The sequence below is a fragment of the Nycticebus coucang genome, chromosome 19 (genome assembly GCF_027406575.1).
Source record: "Nycticebus coucang isolate mNycCou1 chromosome 19, mNycCou1.pri, whole genome shotgun sequence".
Lineage (NCBI taxonomy): Eukaryota > Metazoa > Chordata > Mammalia > Primates > Lorisidae > Nycticebus > Nycticebus coucang.
In genome coordinates, this window is record NC_069798.1 from 16791233 (window position 1) to 16798259 (window position 7027).

Sequence of the window (7027 nt, forward strand, 5' to 3'; positions counted from 1 at the left end):
GTTCATTATAGCATAATATTAAACTTCCTGTTTTGTGTATTTTTAAGATCATTCACAATAAAAGTTTTGCTTTTCTTTCAGGAGAGAAAAATGTAAATTCCAAGAAAATACAGACTTTAATAGCAAGCAAAATTCCTCAAGGGTGTTTACTTTCAGAGACCTAAGTATGGAAAACACTTTCATATAACTCTTTCACACAAGACAAAAAACAAACAAAAGACCCTCCTACTCTCTCTGCAAAATGGCATCCACTAATTACCCAACTTCTGTATTCCCTGCCTGCAGCCTTTGCCAAATGCCACATTTCTCTGTCTGAAGTATCAGAAACCAAACAAACTCTCGTGAAATCAGCATGTTCTGTTGCAAGAGGCCAGCCGCTAAGCAGTCACATGAATAGGACTCTGAGCACCAGAGCGGGTTTTGAAATATTCTGGCCTAGAACAGTTCCAAGGGCAGAGTCCAGGCACACCATGCTGCTCACGTAAAGAAAATTCCGTACATTTTCCATACTGATTCATGAGACCCACAGAAATAGACCAGGGCATTGTTGAATTAATTCTAGAGATAGGAAGAAACCTTCTGAAAAGAAATAGCTGTTGGTCTCCTGCAAGGTAAAATGTATGCCTCAGATCTGCAAATGAAAGACTATCACAACCATATGGTTAATGACTCATCCCAAATGGAAAAACAGAGTTTGTTATATTTTATGGAGATTTTACATGTTGAAGGTACATCTGTTGCTATTTATGCTGACATGTATGTAGAGATTGGCAGAGCAAGTTCTCTGTAGGGATAAGTGAAATCCAAACCAAACCACAGAACTTTCTAACTTTGAGGCTGCTCCTGGGATGGAAAATGGCTTCCTTATCCCTTGAAACGCTGCCCAGCCGAGTAGGGTGACTTTGAGAGGCCCACATGACAGGACTGCACATCACCAAGTCCTGCAGTACAGGGGCCTCCAGAGAGAAGCAGGACAAACACAAGAAGCTAGAGAAGTGCTGGAGAGCTTGAGGAACATTCTTCTGGTTATTGAACACCTTCCTCAGGTGGCTGTTCCAGGCAAAATAGACCACGTCTGCTCTGACATAAACATACCTCCCAGAATCAGACAAAAGCCTGCTCCCTTAGGTTTTGTCTCTAACATTCTCTGAGACAATGGCCATGTGCCCTGGCAGAGGCGTCTTCCCAGTAGAGTAGCTCCAATAAATTTGAGCACTTTTTCTCAGTTACATACAGGTCCACGATCTTCTATTGTACTTTTCATTTGTCTTTGTTTTCATTCAGTTGCCTGATGGTTTAACCTGGGAATCACATGTTGTGCCTGTTTAATCTGGCTTCTGCCTTCTTTCCTTTTCCTTTCCCTCCCTTCCTCTTTTCTCCCTTCTTCACTTGTCATCTAATAGAAGGGAGACAACAGGTAAATGAGCAACTGGATGACAAGGCTGAAAGAGGGACATGTATGAGAGCATTGTGGGAGGAATTGTGCTCCCTCCCACACACTGTTACACGTTCAAGTCCTAACCCTTAGTGCCTCAGAATATGATTGTATTTGAGACAAAGGCTTTAAGGCAGTAATTGAGTTAAAATGAAGGCATTAGGGTGGGCCCTAATCCCACATGACTAGTCTCCTTAGAAGAAGAAGAATTTGGACACAGACCCCTGAAGACAGCAGGGGAAGGTGGTCATCTACAAGCCAAGGGAGAGGCCTCAGAAGAAACCAGCCCTGCAGACACCTTGATCTCTGCCTTCCAGCCTCAGAACTATAAGAAAATTTAAATGTCTGTTGTTTAAGACATCCAGAGTGTGGCACTTTGTCATGGCAGGCCAAGCAAAAGAATACAGAGAGCCACTCACCCACGGTACCATGAGAGTCTGGAGGTGGGGTGAGGACTGCTTTGGTGGGGTCAAAAACCATCATCTGGAAAAGGTAGAACTTGAACTGTGAAGAATGTGAACTGTGAACTATGGCTAGAGACACCTGCAGAATTTGCTCACACAGCAACGAAAACAGGAGTGGAAGCTGTGTTTCCCATGCTAACCTGCCCAGGGCCACACACCCAGGCCCTGCCAGCCTTCAGCATCATCCAGACCTGTTCTCTGCAGTCCCTGGCCAGGTCACCTCCACATTGTACACACGGTCCTCAAATGGCAGGTCCTTTCAACTTGGGCAAACCTACTTGAGAATTTCAGTGCTTATAAACCCCTTGTTCACAGGCACATTACATTATTTAACATTGGCTGAGGGTGGACTGTAGGCCAAGCACAAAAACTTATCTACAGCATTTCAGATATCTGAAAAAAAAAAAAAACAATCTAAATATGAAAAGTAGAAACTTAATAGACTGCACTTATTACACTTCCTCTGACTATTTGTTTCTTACCAACTTTAGCACATTGGCTTCTGCAGAGAATCATATTACTCATTGTACTATTATAAATGTAACTCAAGTTACCTTTAATATTGTCTAAAATATTCTCATCTAAATCCAATCCTTTAAGGTCCGCGTTATTATGAGAGTCCAAGAATGTATTACTGACAGTCTTGGAAAATGTATCTAACGTTCTTATAAATATTATAACTCCCTTTTTAGGCAGAGGGCGAAACGGCTCCTTCTGCATTTATTCAAGTGAGCTCTGGCTATTTCTCAGCGAGTCTCAGGGAGTTGAGCTGAGAAGGTGGAACATTATCAGAAGGCAGGCTTTTGTCTCCAGCCTCTCCTCTTGTTTTAAATCCTTAACTTTAGAAGGATCACAGATGTCCTTCCATCAGGATCATAAACAACAGCCCAGGCGTGGCAGATGCTGCTTCTGAACTTCACAGAGATACAGCGAGAAGAGACCCACAGGGTATTAATGAAAAATTTGGTCCAGCACCAGATAAGTATGAGTAGGAATGCACATGTGTTTGTAATCATGGAGACCCAGGACTAAGGCATCCTCTTTTAAGGACCTCAGAGTATTTTTATATTTTAACAGGGTTCTCCAAGATTATCTAAAATATGAAATGGGGCAGTTAAATTGGGGAACTCTTCCTAGAAAAAGTCCTACATAACCTCATGGCTGACTATCACTACAGTCACCTTCAAAGTACTCCCCTTGGCCATCTGATACTGTGGTGGCCATAGTGATATTCAGCAATGAGACATGTAGCACTTATTCTAGGATGAATTCCTGAACTTAATTGTTTGAACTTGTAGTTTCCTATCTCAAAATTCTTAACTTGATCTTAACTGCAAAGTTTCTTTTGCCATGTAAGATAACATATACAAAGGCTCCAGAGTTTAGGATGTGTTCATGTGGTGTGTGTGTGTGCGCGCACGCGCGCGTGTGTGTGTGTTGGTGGGGAGGGGGCTTTATATAAGGTTAGGCCCAGCTCCTTCCCAAGCACTTTCAGTTGTCATAACTTCTACCTGGCCACACTGCCAATTCAGAGGAGCACAAGGACAATTATTTCAATAATTCAGTCCATGACATTTTGCCTGAAAGAATCTAATACTATAGGAAAGAGGAAATATTCCATTTTGGACGAGTCAAGACATTTTATTTCTAGGAGAGTGAGGGTAAGAGACACAGAGGCAGCGGTCCAGGCAGGGGTCAGAGAGATGAGAGATGCAAAGATTCTATTCTGCTCCCTTTGCAGATGGAGGAGGAGGCCCTGAGCTAAAGAATGCAGGCACTTTCAGAAGCTGGAAAAGACTAGCAGAAAATTCTCTCCTAGAGGCGTCAAAGGAACCAGCACTTCCTGGACTTTGAGACAATGCATTTGTATTATTTAAGCCATGAACTTTGTGGTGCTTTGTCACAGCACCAAAAGGAAAGTAATTCCCCCTGCTTAGCCTTTATAAACAGTCATTTGGTCTTAAGCAGACGTTAAAGCAATTGAGCTCCAGTTGGTGTATCTATAAGCAGAATCACAGTGGCGCCTGCTTCACCAGCTTGTGCTGTAAGGCCTGGATGAAGCTGTCTTTGCCTCTGCTGCTGTGACTATAGGTCACATTCTTTCTTTTTTTTTTTTATTTATTAAATCATAGCTGTGTACATTAATGTGATCATGGGCACCATACACTGGTTTTATAGACCGTTTGACACATTTTTCATCACAGTGGTTAACATAGCCTTCCTGGCATTTTTTTAGTTATTGTGTTAAGACATTTATATTCTACATTTAGTAAGTTTCACATGCACACTTGTAAGATGCACCCCAGCTGTAATCCTACCAATCACCCTACCTCTGCCCATCCTCCCCCCTCTGACCCCTCCCTCTCCCCCATCCCCCTATTCTTAGGTTATAACTGGGTTATAGCTTTCATGTGAAAGCCACAAATTAGTTTCATAGTAGGGCTGAGTACATTGGATAATTTTCTTCCATTCTTGAGATACTTTACTAAGAAGAATATGTTCCAGCTCCATCCATGTAAACATGAAAGAGGTAAAGTCTCCATCTTTCTTTAAGGCTGCATAATATTCCATGGTGTACGTATACCACAATTTATTAATCCATTCATAGATCGATAAGCACTTGGGCTTTTTCCATGACTTAGCAATTATGAATTGGGCTACAATAACATTCTGGTACAAATATCTTTGTTATGATGTGATTTTTGGTCTTCTGGGTATATGTCTAGTAGAGGAATTATAGGATTGAATGGCAGATCTATTTTTAGATCTCTAAGTGTTCTCCAAACATCTTTCCAAAAAGATTGTATTAATTTGCATTCCCACCAGCAGCGTAGAAGTGTTCCCATTTCTCCACATCCATGCGAACATCAATGGTCTTGGGATTTTGTGATATAGGCTAGTCTTACTGGAGTTAGATGATATCTCAAAGTAGTTTTGATTTGCATTTCTCTGATGATTAAAGATGATGAGCATTTTTTCATATGTCTGTAGGCCATGTGCCTGTCTTCTTCAGAGAAGTTTCTCTTCAAGTCCCTTGCCCAGGCTGCGATGGGATCACTTTTTCTTTTCTTGCTTATATGTTTGAGTTCTCTGTGGAGAACAAAAATCTTCTCCCATTCTGAGGGCTGTCTGCTTGTTTTACTTACTGTGTTCTTGGCTGTGCAGAAGCTTTTTAGTTTGATCAGGTCCCAGTAGTGTATTTTTGAAGCTGCTTCAATTGCCTGGGGGGGTCCTCCTCATAAAATACTCGCCCAGACTGATTTCTTCAAGGGTTTTCCCTGCACTTTCTTCATGTCTTAAGTTTCATGTCTTAAGTTTAAATCTTTAATCCAGTGAGAGTCTATCTTAGTTAATAGTGAAAGGTGTGGGTCCAATTTCAGTCTTCTACAGGTTGCTAGCCAGTTCACTCAGTACCATTTGTAAAATAGGGAATATTTTCCCCACTGAATGTTTTTAATTGGCTGTCAAAGATCAAATAATGGTAAGTAGCTGGATTTATCTCTTGGTTCTCTATTCTGTTCCAGACATCTACTTCTCTGTTTTTGTGCCAGTACCATGCTGTTTTGATCAGTATTGATTTGTAGTATAGTCTGAGGTCTGGTAGTGTGATTCCTCCTGCTTTGTTTTTATTTCTGAGTAATGTCTTAGCTATTCGAGGTTTTTTCTGATTCCATATAAAACAAAATATTATTTTTTCAAGATCTTTGAAGTATGACAGTGGAGCTTTAATAGTGATTGCATTAAAATTGTATGTTGCTTTGGGTAGTATGGACATTTTAACAATGCTGATTCTTCCCAGGCATGAGCATATTTTTCCACTTGTTAACATTTTCAGCTATTTCTTTTGTTAGAGTTTCATAGTTCTTTTTATAGGGGTCTTTCACGTCCTTTGTTAGGCAAACTCCCAAATATTTCATCTTCTTTGGCACTACTGTGAATGGAATAGAGTACTTAACTGTTTTTATAGCTTGACTATTGTTGGTATATATAAAGGCTACAGATTTATGAATGTTGCTTTTGTAACCTGGGACACTGCTGTATTCCTTGATCACTTCTAAGAGTTTTGTGGTAGAATCCATGGTGTTTTCCAGGTATACAATCATATCTGCAAAGAGCGAAAGCTTGATCTCTTCTGACCCCATGTGGATACCCTAGATCGCCTTTTTGACCCTAATTGCAGTGGCTAAAACTTCCATTACAATCTTAAAGAGCAGCGGAGACAATGGGCAGCCTTGTCTGGTTCTTGATCTGAGTGTAAATGATTTAAATTTAACTCCATTCAATATGATATTGGCTTGGGTTTGCTGTAGAGGGCCTCTATCAGTTTAAGAAATGTCCCTTCAATACCAATTTTCTTAAGTGTTCTGATCATGAAGGGATGCTGGATATTATCAAAAGCTTTTTCTGCATCAATTGAGAGAATCATATGGTCTTTGTTTTTTAATTTGTTTATGTGCTGAATTACACTTACACATTTACAAATATTTTACCAGCCTTTGACCCTGGGATAAAACCGACTTGGTCATGATGTATAATTTGTTTGATGTGTTGCTGGATTCTGTTTGTTAGGATCTTGTTGAATATTTTTGCTTCTATATTCTTTAGTGATATTGGTCTATAATTTTCTTCTCTTGTTGGGTCTTTTCCTGGTTTGGGGATCAGGGTGATGTTTGCTTCATAGAACGTGTTGGGTAGTCTTCCTTCTTTTTCTACATTTTGGAACAGGTTGAGTAATATAGGTACTAATTCCTCTTTAAAGGTTTGGTAGAATTCTGACATGAAGCCATGTGGTCCTGGGCTTTTCTTATAAGGGAGATTTTGAATGGTTGATGCTATTTCTGAACTTGATATTGGCCAGTTCAACATTTCCACTTGGTTCTGGTTAAGTCTCGGAAGGTGACGTGCTTCCAAGTATTGGTCAATTTCCTTCAGATTTTCATATTTCTGAGAATAAAGTTTCTTGTAATATTCATTAAGGTTTTTTTAATTTCTGAGGAGTCTGTAGTTATTTTGTCTTTATTTTTTCTGATTGATGAGATTATAGATTTTACTCTTTTTTTCTTGTTAGTTTAGCCAAAGGTTAATCTATTTCATTGACCTTTTCAAAAAAACCAACTTTTTGATTTAT